Here is a 13384-nt window from a genome sequence, read left to right as displayed (position 1 = left end):
GGAAATATGTTTGGCAGGCACAGCGGTTAGCATTGCTGCTTCACAGCTCTAGGGTCCTGGGTTTGATTCCACCTTCTGGCACCTGTCTGTGTGGAGTCAGAGTCATACAACAAGGAAAAAGGCTTTTCAGTCCAACCAGTCCATGCTGAACAATCTCAAACTAAAACTAGTGCCACCTGCCTGCTCCTGGCCCATATCCCTCTAAACCTTTCCTATTCACTTATCCAAATGTCTTTTAAAATGTTGTAATTGTACCCACATCCACCACTTCCTCAGGAAGTTCATCCCATGTCTTTTACAAATCTCTCTCCTCTTACCTTAAAAAGGTGTCCCCTAATCTCGAATTCACCCAGCTTAAGGAAAAGACAACTACCATTAACTCCACCTATACCCCTCAGTTTGCATATTCTCCTGTGTCTGCGTGGGTTTCCTCCCGCAGTCCAAAGATGTGCAGGTTAGGTGGATTGGCCATGCTAAATTACGCCAGTGTTCAGGGGTATGTAGGGTAGAGTGGGTTAGTCATGGTAAAAACCCCATGTGAAGTTACAGGGACAGAGTAACTCTGGGTGGGATGCTCTTTGGAGGTCAGTGCAGACTTGATAGGCCGAATAGCCTCTTCTATGCTGCAGGGATCCCATGATTCTTGCTACCACTATGTACCAGGCAAAATGGTTAAAAAGTAGGTTTTGAAAAGTCTTTTCCCATGTTAAAATGTCAGTGTACAATCCCTCTCACTTGTATGTCTAACCCCCTCCAATGCATGAAAATACAACCTGATCAACAAACCATGACTTCAAATCAACCATTGCTCATAAATTTGAGGAATTTCAAACAGCGCATGCTGTTATTTCCTCACAGGCTAGACAGCTGCAGTGGAGCATGGTGAGAGGAGTTTAGATCAAGTTTCCTTTTATTAAAACACTGCAATCAACTCCAGAATCAGCCAGTTTTCACAACCCTCACCTTCCACCAACAAAACTCTGCAGTATTTTTAGCATCTGATGCATTTTAAATGGGGAAGGGATGGGCTCTTAGAGGATTTCCTTAGTTAGAAATAACCAGTAAAACTGAGTCCTGGTCAATCACTAGTGCCATAGATAGGGCTTTAAAATGGGGAGCCCACACACGTGGGCAGGGGTGGGGGTGGGAAGGGCACCGGAAGGGGAGGTTTCAGTTGCTTGGCAAATTTTGGAAAAGTTGAAGGGTGGGTGAAGGGCTCAGCAGGGGTTACTAAAATTTGGAGAACTTGAAACAGGGTACGGTATGGAATGGATCAGGGATCTAACTTCAGGCACAGCAGATAACGGGACAACTACGAGAAGGGACACATCAGAGAACTGAGGGTTATAGAGACCTTCGGTCCAACCTGTGCATGCCAACCAGGTTTACTAAATTGAAACAGTCCCAGTTGCCTACACTTGGACTATGTCCCACTAAACGTTTCCTATCTATGTACCTGTTATCCCTTTTAGATGTTGTAATTATACCTGCATCTAACACCTCCTCTGGGAGTTCACCCTGGATGAAAATGGTGCCTTTTTGGTCCCTTTTAAATGTTTTCCCTCTCACCTTAAACCTATGCCCTGTAGTCTACAATCCCCTACCCTGGGAAAAACACCTTGGCTATTCACCCTATCCATGACCCTCATGATTTTATAAACCTCTGAAAGGTCACCCCTCAGCTCCAGGGAAATAAGTCCCAGGCTGTCCAGCCTCTCCCTATAACTGAAACCCTCCAGGTCCCAGTAACATTGTTATAATTTTTTTTTGCAACCTTTCTAGTTGAATCCTTCCTACAAGAGGTATCTGCCACTCCTCAGTCCACTGGCCCAATCGGTCAAGATCCTGTTGTACTGTTAGATAGTCATCTCACTATTACACCACGAATTTTGGTGTCATCTGCAAACTAACTAATCATGCCTCCTATATTCTCATCCAAATCATTATAAAAATGGCAAACAACAGCTGACCCAGCACTGCAGCAAACTACTAGTCACAGGCCTCCAGTATGAACGGCTCTTTACCACCAACCTCTATCTCCTACTATTAAGCCAATTTTGTATCAAATTGGCTGGCTCTGCCTGGATACCCTGTAATCTAACCTTCCCAACCAGTCTGCAACGTGGAACCTCGTTGTAGGTCTTGCTAAAGTCAACAATGTTTACAGCTCTACCTTCATCTATCTTCTTTGTCACCTCTTCATAAAAACTCAAACAAGTTTGAGACATGATTTCCCATGCAGAAAGCCATGCTGACTGTCCCTTATCAGTCCTTGCCTCTCCAAGTGCATGTAGAGCTTATTTTGGAGAATTCCATTCAATAATTTACCTACCACTGACGTCAGGCTTATGGGCCTATAGTTCCCAGGCTTTTCCTTACAGTCACTCTTAAATAATGAGACATTAGCTAACCTCCAGTCTTCCAGCACCACACCCGAGGTTATTGATAATAAGATATGTCAGCAATCATTTCCCTTGCTTCCCATTATGCCCTGAGATACACTTGACCAGGTCCTGGGGAATTATCTACCCTGATGGGTTTTAAGACGTGCAACACCTTCTCTTCAGTAACAGACTCTTCAAAACTTTGTTATTTATTTCCCTGAGATCTGTCATTTCCACAGGTAATACTGATGTGAAATATTCATTTAGGATCTCACCCATCTCCTGTGGTGCCACAGAGAAATGGTTTCATTGATCATTAAAGGGTCTATTCTCACTCTTGTTACTCTTTTGCCCGTAATATATCTCTAGAATCTCTTTGGATTCTCCTTAACTTTATCTGTAAAAGCTCTCTCATGTCCCCTTTTAACTATCTAGATTTCCTTAAGTGTACACCTACACCCCCAACACTGCTCAAGCGATTCACTTGATCTCAGCGGTCTATACCAGAGATATGCCTCCTTCTGTATCTTGACCAGAGCCTCAATATCTCTCATCTACTGCTCCTTACTCCCACCAGACTTGCCCTTCACTCTAAATGGAACATGCTCTCCCTGAGCTCTCGTTATCTCGCTTTTGAAAGTCTCCCACTTGCCAGTCATCCCTTTACCAGCAAACATAGCCCTGCAACCAACTGTTGGAAGTTCATGTCTAATATCATCAAAATTGGCCTTGTCCAAATTTAGAACTTTAATTTGTGGACCAGAAACTGTTAGAATTATAGTCACTGGAACCTAAAGTGCTCCCCCACAAACAGCTCAGTCACTTGTCCTGCCTTATTTCCCAAAAGATAGCGTTTTGCCAATTGTCTAGTAGGACCATCTACATATTGATTGAGAAAGTTTTCTCAAACACACTTAGATTCATCCCCTTCCACGCCCTTAACACAACGGCAGTCCCAGTTAGGTTTGGCAAGTTAAAATCCCCTATTAGAACCCTATTATTCTTACAGCTATCTGCAATCTCCCTACATATTTACCCCTCAATTTCCTGTTGACTATTGGTTGTCCTATCGTGCAATCGCACCAAAATGATCGTCGCCCTCTTATTCCGCCCTCTTGTTCCATCAGTATAGCTTCATTGGACAATCACCCAGGAAAATCCTTTCTAAGTACTGCCATGACATTTTCCCTAATTAAAAATGCCACTACCAGTCCTGTCATCTCCCCTGCTATCCTTCCTACACCTGTACCCTGGAAAATTAAGCTGCCAGTTTGGTCCCTTTCTCAGCCACATTTCTGTAATAGCTATAAAACATAGAACAGTACAGCACAGTACAGGCCCTTCAGCCCATGATGTTGTGCCGAACTTTTACCCTAAACCTAAGGTCTATCTAACCTCCACCCCTACCTTATACTATCATCCATATGCCTATCTAATAGCCACTTAAATGCCCCTAATGAGGCTGACTCCACTACCCTCTGCAGCAATGTTCATCCAGCTCCACACTTTGTTATCTTCTATGCCAAGTTCATCTGCTTTCCATGTCAGGCCTCGTGGATTGAAATTAATGCAACCTTATTCATCAGTTTTCCCTCATTCTCTGCTGTGCTCCTGCCTGCTTGTTTACATAACTGGCTCTCTTTAATTTCTGTACCAGCCTCAACCATTTCTCTTGCCTCACTGTACTTAGGATCCTCCCACACCTCCTTGATACTAGTTTAAACTCTGTCGAGCAGCTCTTGCAATATCCTGGCAGGGAGATTTGCTTCTCCTCTAGTTCAGGTGCTACTCATTCAGAAGAAATCCCAATGATACAAAAATCTGAATCCCTGCCCCCTGTACCAACTCCTTAGCCACACATTCATCTGCCCTATTCTCCAATTCCTACTCTCACAAACACCCGGCATCAGGAATATTCGGGAAATTACTACCCTTGAGGTCCTGCTTTTTAGCCTTCTGCCTAACTCCTTATACTCACTCTGCAGGACCTCATCCCTTTCTCTACCTACATAAATGGTAAAAATGTGTACAATGACCTCCACCTGTTGCACTCCCCTTTGAGAATTTGCTGCAACTTCCTTGACCCTGCAAGGCAACACCATCTAGGAATCTCATTTGCAGCCGCAGAAACACCTGACTAGAGAGTCCCTGATCGCAATTACTTGCTTACACTTTGCCACATCTTGCTTTACAGGACAGCCAGGTACTGCTGCTGCAATTTTCTCTGGAGTGGTCATTTCCCCCAACAGGAGACTCCGGCACTGCCTGCCTGCCTCTGCTGATGGTCACCCATCTATTTGACTGTACCTGTGCTGTGACCACCTCCCTGACACTACTATCTATCACACTGTCTGCCTCCTGTATGCTCCTCACTGCTTCCAAATGCAGGGTGCTATACTTAAGCGCACGCAGTATATAAAACAAGGCAAATGTAGGTTGAAAAATTGGTGGGTACGATGCTGTGGGTTATCATTGAGATATGACTGCAAGGGGATCAGGGCTGGAAACTAAACATCCAAGGATACACATTGTGTTGAAAGGATAGGCCAATTGGCAGAGGCTGTGGTATCACACTGCCTGTAAGAAATGAAATTAAGTGAACAGCATGAAGCTATAGAGAGTCGCAAGATTTAGAATCTGTGTGGGTAGAGCTGAGAAACCACAAATAGGACCCAGATGGGAGTTACATATAGGCCTCCGAGCAGTGGTCAGAGTGTGGGGAAGAAAATAAGCCAGGAGACAGAAAAGGCACTATTACAATAATCATAGGGACTTTAATATGCAAGTGAACTGGGAAAATCAGGTTGGTAGCAGATCCCAAGAAAAGAAACTCATGGAATGTCTATGAGATTTTTGCTTTGGAGCAGCTTGTGGTAGAACCATCTAGGAAACATGTAATTCTGGACTTGGTGATGTGTAATGAAGCAGACACGATGAGAAGGAGCCCCAAGAGGGTAGTGACCATAATACCATTGAATTCACCCTGCAGTCTGGGAAGGAGAACCTGGAACCAAATGTGACAGTCTTGTAACTGAGTAGAGGTAACAAAGACATGGGGGAGGAGCTGGCCAGAGTTGATTGGAAGGTGAGCCCAGCAGCAAAGACTGTGGAACAGCAATGGCAGCAGTTTATGGGGGCACTGGATGTGAGTTTGCTCGCTGAGCTGGAAGGTTCATTTTCAGACGTTTCGTCACCATTCCAGGTAACATCATCAGTGAGCCTCCGACAAAGCTCCTCAAATCTTCTCAAAACTCGTTTGTGGGGGCAATTTGGAGGTACAATAGAAATTCATCGCAAGGAAGAAACAACATACCTGGGGGAGGAGGCGGCAAACATGGCTGTCAGGGAAAGTTAGGGACAGCAAAGAAGCAGACAATGTGGGATTAGTGGGAACCCAGAGGTTAGAAAACCAACAGGGATCAACTAAAAAAAGCAATAAAGGGGAGAAGCTGAAATATGAATTAAGCTAGCTAGTAATATAAAAGAAGATTGCAAGAGTATTTTTTTTAAAGATATCCAAAAGGCAAGATGGAGAGAGTGGACAATGGACCACCGCAGAGGGAGGCTGGAGAAGTAGCAGTAGGGACTAAAGAAATGGTGGAGGAACCAAATTGATATTTTGCATCAGTTTTCACAGGGGACAACAGCAGCAGCAAACCAAAACTCCAAGAGAACGAAGGAGCAGAGGTGAGTGCAGTGGCCATTGCTAAGGAGAATGTGCTGGGGAAGCTGAAAGGTCTGAAAGTTGGGTACATCACCCAGACCTGATGAACTACACCCCAAGGTTCCGAAGGAGCTAGCTGAGGAGACTGTCGAGGCATTGGTGGTGATCTATCAGGACTCACTCCAGTGTCAAGGAGGATCCCAGAAGACTAGAAAATAGCTAATGTAACCCCCGTTCAAGAAGGGAGGCAGGCAGGCAGAAAACCGGAAACTACAGGCCGGTTAGCCTGACATTGGTAAGATTTTAGAACCTAAATATTAAGGATGAGATTGCGGAGGACTTAGCAGTGCATGGCACAAGAGGATTGAGTCAGCATAGCTTCATTAAGGGGTGGTCATGAATGACAAATCTGTTGGAATTCATTTCTGATTGGGACAATATCCAGGCTTGGCTGGTAAGTGGTAATATTTATGCCATGCAAGTACCAGGCAATTACCATATTGATAAGAGAATCTAACCACCTCCCCTTAATATTCAATGGTATTAATCTCACACTAACAACATTCTGAGTATTGCCATTGACCAGAAATTCAGCTGGACTCACCACATTAACACAGTGGCTACAAGAGCAGGCCAGAAGCTGGGAATACTGTGGCAAGCAACTCGCGTCCTGACTCCCCAAAGCCTGTCCACCATCTACACGGCACAAGCCAGGAGTGTGATGAATACTCCCCACTTGCCCGGATAAGTATACCTCTAGCAACAGTCAAGAAGCTTGACACCATCCAGGACAAAGCAGCCCACTTGACAGGCACTATGTCCACAAACATCCACTCCTTCCACCGCTGAGGCACAGTAACAGCAGAGTGAACTATGTACAAGACGCTCTTCAGAAATTCAAAGATCCTTAAGGCAGCACCTTCCAAACCCATGACATTACTATCAAGGAGGACAAGGGAAGATGATATATTGGAGCACCAGGAACCACAAGTTCCCCGGCAAACAACTCAACATCTTAACTGGAAACATAGCACTGTTCCTTCAGTGCCTCTTAGTTAAAAATTCTGTAATTCCTGCTCTTACACCACTTGTGCAAGACAGCAACTCACCCTGAGAGCACTGAACAACAAATGCTCGATTTGCCAGCAATGTTACCTCTCACGACTTAACAGAAAGATCTAATGACCATTTTGTAACAAATATCACCCAGCTTCTGCAAAGAGAAACAATATCCTCATATGGAGAGAGTGGGGAGATGGGCAAACAAATAATCAGGATGGGATGATTAGTGACTGCCCAGTGCTAAAAGCTTCTCTCATTGTTCAAAACCCTGTTATGTGCTATGGAGCAGAACAATCTTCCCTCCTCACCTGAAACCATTGATGATGGCATAAAAATAAGTCAATAAACTTACACATCCTTGAAATAAAATTAATTTCTGGATTGGATACATGATGTTGATATCAGTTTATAATATCACTTCATTGTGCAATAATTGCAACATAATAAAACATTGATAAATAGATGCCAATAAAAATCACCTGTTATTTTGTGAAGCATTGAAGTCTTCACAATTCTTAATTGCTCAGGCAGAAATAACAACTTACTGCCCTTTATCTCTTCAGTCTAACACCACATGCTTTTGGGAATGCAGCCTGCATTCACTTAGCAGATCTGACCCAGCCAACTAAGTCACTTCTACCTTGAGAGGGAGTGCACATTCCCATTTATAACATCCTGCCCTGCTGGGGGAGGGGAAACACTGATATGGGAGCTGGAAGAAGTTCAGTCTCTTTAATCTCTACCTCAAGCTTCCTACAGCCATGAGACTAACAGTTCCACAATAGGCAATACAAGGATTTCTGAAATTGAGATCTCAAGTCAACCGAGATTGGAGTCAATTCATGGGATGTGAGATAGCCAGAGGGCAGGAAAAGAAATCCCAAAGGAGAAACAATAATTGCTTCTATATGTTTGTGTTTAAATTCCGTTTCTTTCAAAAATTGGAAAGCCTTGCTGGAATCATAACATGGCTGAGGCTGATCACGTGATTGTGCATTTCCAGAAGATTTTGAATCCCTCCTGCATTGTAGAGATATTCCAGCTAAAGCGGACACAATAGCTTGGAAGTAAGCCAACTGCCTCCAGTCAGCTCTGGATAAAGGTATATCTCAAAAACCCGGTGCATTAAACTTTTAGTTTATGTTAATGCTTTTCATTACCTTGTCATTTTGCAGTGGAAGCTCTGATAACTGAGACAAAGCCAGTCAGCTTCCAATCCACACACTGAGATGAGCCCTCAGCATCTCTCAGACTGAAACCTGAGCTAGTTAAGTTGATTAAACGTACAATTCTGTGATTCTCGGTCAGTTGCCATTCAAGACCCAAGGCAAACTACAACTCTGGTCTGGAACAGCAGCCTCCTTGTCCCATCACCTTCAATCCCATGATGTAACTGGAAAAGTAGCTGACACTCTGCCTCCTAGAGGGATAAATCACTGGTCCCAGTTCACCGCAGAAACTATTACTGGAAACTGATTTCCAGGAAGTTGCAATTTATATGGAACTGAAACTTAAAATACTTTTGGATTTAATGAAACTTGTAATTTCGAACCCATCTCCTCTCCAGTCATCTTTAATTTCTTCTTGCGCAAGTGATGAAAAAAGGGAACTTACCCATGTTTGCAGTGTTGGTCAACAGACTCTACCTTCAATTACATTTTAAAAGGATTTTGCTGTAGGTTTATTTCAAAATTTGGAATCCAAAAACCAGGAGTGGAGCCATGCCTTGGCCCATTTCGTTCAAGGATGGGAGTGAAAAGGAAGAGAAGTTTTCGCAAAACCATTTAATCTGGGGCTCAAGAGGAGAAAGCAGTAATCATTCAAATTCACTGTTACTTTCGCTCCGTAAGAGATAGAAACCTTGACTGTTGATTGAAGTATCTGGGGGTGAGCAGGCAGGCAGGATGGATGTGGTAAAAGCAGATGAGAACGGAAATGACCAGACAATGAAACATTCGCCAGCTGGAAGGAAGAGTAAAATCAGGCGGCCTGATTCAGATGTCCTCGCTGCACGTTAGATGGTTACTTTTGTTCAGTCTTCACATCCATAACAGAATGATTCAATCCAAAAGTGACATGGCCCTGGGTATGTTAAGAGGATGAAGCTGCAGGGATTTGCAACGGAAAGTTTGACGGAGTTTCCTTACCAGTCTTTCACCTGTTTGTAACATGGGGTCAGCAGTGTGCTAAACACCACCAGTTGCTACTCAGTAGCCACGTCGCTCCAGAGGAAGACTGTGGATTGAGAAGGTGCAGCTGAGCTTTCTATTTCTTGCCTCCTCCTGTTCCAACGGCCTTCGAAACATAGTCAGCCTCCAGACAAGCGCAGACTGTCAGAGCTGTCAATGTTAATAACTACAGCATTTAGTTGATACTTCATGGTTAAAACAAGATCAACATTTGATAAATAGGCTTTAACTAGTGTCTTACTTCATTCAATCTGATATGTAAAAGTTGTCTGGGAACGGGCAGATATGATGGGCCTGTGGCTTAACTCTCAGCCGTTGAACTGTAATGATTTATGAAATGTAAAACAATTGTAATTTTATGCATATCAATAACTAACCTTGCCTGTTGTAAATGGTATTAAGTTTCATTTTGGTCTCACAGCCAGGTTTGTTCATATGGCCTTCAATGTTCTGGCCAAGGCTTTTTTATTCCTGCACTGGAGCAGTTTTGCTGTCAGCCATGCACTTTTGCACTATCTTCTGCAAGTTGGATGCAACATTAACAATAGTTGCACAGTGTGTTTGCCCAGAGAAGTGATCATTTGAAGCTAGCAGTTGCAAACACCACTATCAGGGTGCTTAATACTCACATCATTACAAACAGAGATAACACAGTATGGAGCTCGAGGAACACAGCAGACCAGTCAGCATCAGGGGAGCAAGTTAGCTGACATTTTGGTCTTTTGAAGAATGGTCCCGATCCGAAACGTCAACCTTCCAGCTCCTCTGGTGCTGCCTGGCCTGCTGTGTTCCTCCAGCTCTACAGTATGTTATCTCTGACTCCAGCATCTGCAGTTCCTACTATCTCTGCTTTGGGTGTTATCAAGTGCCCTAAGAATGTTATATGTTTCAGTAGGGTTGCCTTCATTCCTTGAAACTCCAATGAGAACATGCTTAATCTACAGAACTTCTTTTCATATGAAAATTGCTCTGTATCCGGCATCTGGACTGCCTCCCTATTTGAATAAAGGCATTATGTTGGCAGTCTTTCAAATCTCTCGGAACTTTTCAGAATTTAGGGATTCTTGGAAGATTACTAATCAGGGTTTCCACTATCTCAAGCTGCTAATTTAAATGTCTGAGTATGCAACCCATCAGGTTCAGGGGCCTTTAGTCCCATTAGTTTCCCAGATGCTTGATTTCTACTAATAGTTAAACAGTCAGAGTTTTGCACCATGAAAGCAGACCCTTCGGTCCACTTCATCCATGCCAGCCAGATATTCTAAAATAATCTAGTTCCATTTGCTAGCATTTGGCCCGTATCCCTCTAACACTTCCTATTTCATAAACCCATGCAAATGCCTTTCAAATATTGTAATTATACTAGCCCTTACCACATAACTCATTCCACACACACAACACCCTCTGTATGAAAAAGTTGCCTTTTAGGTGCCTTTTAAATCTTTCTCCTCTCACCTTAAACCTATGCCCTCTAGTTTTGGACTCCTCTACACTGTGGGGGGAAAAAAGACCTTGGCTATTTACCCTATCCATGCCCTTCATGATTTTATAAAATCTACAAGGTCACCCCTCAGCCTCCGATGCTCTGGGGAAAATAGCCACAGCCTATTCAGCGTCTCCCTATAGTTCAAATCCTCTAACCCTGGCAATGTTCCTGTTAATCTTTTATGAACCCTTTCAAGTTTCACAGTATCTTTCCTATAGTAGTGAGCTCAGAATTGAACACAGTATTCCAAAAGAGGCCTAATCAATGCCTTGTACAGCTGCCATATGACCTTCCAACTTCTATACTCAATGCACTGACCAATGAAGGTAAGCATACCAAATGTCTTCTTCACTACCCTGTCTACCTGGGACTCCACTTTTAAGGAACTATGAACCTCTATTCCAAGGTCTTTCTGTTCAGCAAACATTCCCTAGGACCAGGTATCCTAAATTAATCCAGTTTCATTTACCAGCATTTGGCTCATAGCCTCCTAAACCCTTCCTGTTCATGTACCCATCCAGATGGCTTTTAAGCGTTAGTGAGTTTATTTTAATCCCACTTTTGCTCTTGAATATTTAGTATTTTTGTAAACTTAATGTCTTCTATCATGTAGAATCAGTGAACGAAGGAATCCCATGAACAAATTTAGCAGACAGAGGTTACAACATGAAATAATTCAGTGTTCAAAAGGCCAACAGGACGAGGAGATGATAACTCTTGCATTAGTGCCACCAGCTACAAGGAGTCAGATCTTACATCGAAGATTAGCAGAGGACATTGCTGAGGAATCATGAAACATGCAAAACCTCAGCAGCAAATTCCTTTAAAGAAATGATATGTAAATACAACACTTTCACATTATGAGTGAATAAAAATTACGTGACATTCTGTAATTTAGGCAGTTACAGCTGCTATTTTGACTAAGTTTTTGGTCACTGCCTTCACACCTTGTGACTTGCTGCCAAAATTTGCTTGATAACTCTCCTGCAAAGTGCCTTGGAATGTTTCATTGCATTGAGAATGTAATAAGTTGTTTTTGTTGACAACAAATTGCTGTCGAGAAGATTAGATAGTTATCAGCAATTTTCACAATGAGAATGAAAGGTACAGAACATACAAAATTTTTGATTCAGGAGTTGGAGATCAAGTGAAGTAGTGCTCAAGTATTCTTGCTACCACTTTGTGTGCCTGCCAGCAGGAACACAAAATTGTTAAAAATTAGATTTTGTAAAGTCTGTTCCCATGTAGAATGTAGTCCTTATCACTTACATTGACCATTTTGAGGAAAGCAGTGGTTTATAACAATTAAACGTTGCTTGCCAATTGCCACTACCAAAATATAAAGCCACTAACTATTTCAGGCAGCTCAATGAATACTTAAATTGTACATAACTTAATTAGATGCTCTGACTTCAACCAGCTGACATTTTTTGGGATGTGTGCGCCACAGGAAAGGTTGGCATTTGTCACCAATCCCTAATTGTCCTCAAGAAGGTGGAGATGGCTGTCAAACAGCTTTAACAAGATTTCAGCTAGAATTGTGCCTTCAAGCTTTGGTTGCTTACACTTTATCGAAGTTCAGCAATGAGACTTTTGCCACAATCCACAATAAATGAGAGGCACGTTGCTAAATTAGTTTTTTTTGTTGAAACATTTAACGGGCGAATTGTAACAAAACCACAATAAACAATGGGGTGCTGTACTTGGTAAAAACACCCCTTTCTGTTGTAAAGGCTCCATCAAGTTGGCAGTGACTTCCAGCGATATCTACCAAGTATCCATATAAACTACTTTGCATTTTAATGGTAGTGCAGTGCTAGATATATGGGCTGGACATCCCATTAATTGGGAGATTGTATCAAACAGAATGCCCCTTTTTCTTTTGCAATGGGCTGAGTACTGACCATATCTAACAGATTGTACTTGTAAAAACTGGACGTGCTCAATTTTAGATGTGATCCACCAGCTTGCTAACCAATCTTAATTATACTAAGAATTACACTAACAACTGACTGAAGATTCACAGTCTGGCTGTCAGTGCACACTAGAAGCCACATATATTTACACAGGAACAGAGTACATGCCCTGCTTTGCACTTTTTCACCTGAACAAAACTCGCCCTTGGTGGATTCCGCATGGCAATATCCTGACTAGAGTCAAATTGCCTGGTTTGAATTTAAACAAAAACTTGGCACCAAACTGATACTTGGGTGTATTCTCCTTGGAGATATCGCGACCAGAGTCCACTTGCCAGCCAATTAGTAGTTTTCTCATGCACCATAACTTAGTGCTCCCTTTGAGACTCTTAATTTTTTCCTGACGAGTGCAAGCGATGGTTCCACATAAGAAGTCACTCGTATCTGCAAACGACAAGTGGCATGCCAATGCCTTTACAGTACTGAGTCCGAAAAAGAATTAGCAGGAACACTGCCTGCAAGTTAAAACACATTTGGTCAAAACCCTCTGATGAAGGGTCTAGGCCCGAAACGTCAGCTTTTGTGCTCCTGAAATGCTGCTTGGCCTGCTGTGTTCATCCAGCCTCACATTTTATTATCTTGGAATTGTCCAGCATCTGCAGTTCCCATTATCTTTGGTCAAA

This window comes from Stegostoma tigrinum, chromosome 8 (assembly GCF_030684315.1).
Source record: "Stegostoma tigrinum isolate sSteTig4 chromosome 8, sSteTig4.hap1, whole genome shotgun sequence".
Taxonomy (NCBI): domain Eukaryota; kingdom Metazoa; phylum Chordata; class Chondrichthyes; order Orectolobiformes; family Stegostomatidae; genus Stegostoma; species Stegostoma tigrinum.
This window is presented reverse-complemented; position numbering follows the sequence as displayed.